We start from the raw sequence: 2,461 nt of genomic DNA on the forward strand, positions 1-2,461 counted from the left end.
TGATATGTCACACCTGTGAGGTGGATGGAGGTGGATGGAAGTGCTCACTACCACAGATTTAGACAGCTTTGTGAACAACATTTGAGAGAAATAAGCCTTTTGTGTACAAAAAGTTTTAGAGCTTTGAGTTCAGCTGATGAAAAATGGGGACGAAAACAAATGTGTTGCGTTTTTAATTTTGATCAGTATATTTAAAATATTCTCAAGGTAAGGAATATACTGCACTGTCATCTACTTTGAGAATGAACAGTTACTCACATCTTTTAGCCTACTAAAGAAATCAAATCAACAAAATGTTGCAATAGGAAATGCAGTGACTCATGTGTTCTCACAGTGTGGAAATATATATGTATGACAGAGTAAATGTGTATAGGATGTTAATCACCTGCCACCTACAACAATGCTATATTCTCCCCACCTTTTGAATCAGTTTTACAGTAAGGAATGCAGTCTCAGTTGACTGCAAAATTTCTGCAACAAAAGTTCAGTGAGAGCAGCTGAAATGCATTGTTTATGTGGCCACAAACTCTATGTTGCCTACGATGACGTACACAATTTTGTTGGATTGATTGACTAACCATGACTCAAAATAGCTTTTTCAATTAATTGTGCTTTACTGGCAGTAAATATTGATTGACCTGGTATTAGAGACAACACTTCCCCAAAAAGTAATAAAACACAGCATATGTTGAGTAACTTTGTATAATTAAAGGCACACACTAATCTTGTCAAGTTCACTTTGCTGAAACTTAAGCAAAAATATGCATAGGAAAAGTGACTGCACTGCACCATCCCATGCTCTCCAATTATTCTGAAAAATAATTCTTAAATCCTGTATTCCTCTTTTGGCTTTCAGTTGAAACAGGTCAGTGACCTTATTTGCATTTAGTTTAACATTTCTTTAAACTTTATTTTTAAAGGGAAAGTCTTCAACAGTGCTCTACTTCAGATTCATAAACTTACTTTTAGTATATTCACAGCAAGGAGCTACTGTTGACCACTGTGCTCCCCTATTGAATCAGCTGGGGGTTTAAATGCCTTGTTTTTGTGTCTGCTAGATAATCTTTGCCAAAAAAGGAATCAACCCGATTATATTCTTCTCAAAGGCCTTCTTCTCTCATATATAGGTCACTGCTACCCAAATAGATTAAAAAATACACGTCACCATGGCAGCACTCTGAGGACCATGTAGAGTAGAGGAGTGGGTACGTTATATATCAACAACCTTGAAGTGAACAAGCTTAAAATTGCAGGTGAATGCTGACTTCCAAAGGTGTACAAGAGATTAGCGGTCAGCAGGGTGGCTGACGTAAAGCTCTCTTTGGGAATCACTACTGAAATTTCTCGGATCTTTTCAGATTCTAAATTATGGTTGTCACGATTCTTTCAGAGTAGTTTTGCCCAATGTTTACTGCACCCAGTCCAACAGGGTGCTGTGTCACCACCCTTCAAATGGATCATACAAATCCAACCAGGTGGTACACTGCACAATCAAAGAAAGGGAATGACATATCACTGTGACCTGCCTTCCATATGCCTTGAATGTGTTGAAGTAAATTATACTTATAGTGCACCATTATTGCATGGATATAATTGATTGAAATTAGGTTTTATGAGGTTGTTAGAGTTCCTTTACACACATTACACCAATAGAGCAGCAACACATTGGACAATTAGAGATTATTTTCATCACCTGCCAATAGTACACAAAACTCTAAAAGGCAGGGAGATGTCTTGACCAAATTTGTCCAGCAATGATTACATGACAAACTAGAATGGCACTTGAAGAGCGCAGACCTCCGACCTTGAGCCACTGCGCCACCCTGAAAATACCATACAAATCAAAAAGTCAGTTCCTTGAAAATGATTTACATGTGTTATAGAGAAAAAGTGTTTCTTAAATGTCTTCTGATATAAGTAAGACACACATACTGTATTTTTTTTTTTAATTTAGCACAGCATTTAATAGGCCTACTGTGAACAAATAGTTTCATTTCATCATTTCATTCATTTTATATTATTACCAATTTCACTCAATTTTAATGACAATTTAATTTACAAACGTAGTTAAATTATAATTTTATGCAAGTTAAATTTTCTTTGGGACACTTTTTTCTTCCATATGCAGCCACTGTATGCATACACATTCAACCCTTGTGTTGTCCTCCCAGGTCCAAAACTGACAAAAATTTGACGTTTGACGTTTTCAGAAGTTTTCACTAACACCCCCTTACTACCACTAGTTTTACACTTCTTTTTGGAATTCTTGATTAATAACCCTCAGGTATATAGATTTATACCTAATATTTGAGTTAAAGAAGCAGAAATGATGAATTATTTTGACTAATAGGAACGAACAGATGAGTTAAGTCAGGAATGAAAGTGATTAATTGTATTTGCAAAGAGTGTTGTAAGAAATCCAACACATTTTTTTGTGGTAATTTGATTAAAAAGAAACCCA

At 35.7% G+C, this 2,461-nt stretch overlaps 1 long non-coding RNA gene across 1 annotated transcript in view; it reads left to right on the forward strand.

The window, feature by feature from the left end:
* LOC116683934 (uncharacterized) overlaps positions 1-2,461 on the forward strand; it is a 5,692-nt gene that overhangs the window by 2,110 nt on the left and 1,121 nt on the right. The window contains exon 2 of the long non-coding RNA XR_004330733.1: positions 67-70. This is a non-coding gene — a long non-coding RNA (uncharacterized LOC116683934). The remainder of the gene's footprint in view (positions 1-66; positions 71-2,461) is intronic.

This window comes from Etheostoma spectabile, chromosome 3 (genome assembly GCF_008692095.1).
Source record: "Etheostoma spectabile isolate EspeVRDwgs_2016 chromosome 3, UIUC_Espe_1.0, whole genome shotgun sequence".
Classification (NCBI taxonomy): domain Eukaryota; kingdom Metazoa; phylum Chordata; class Actinopteri; order Perciformes; family Percidae; genus Etheostoma; species Etheostoma spectabile.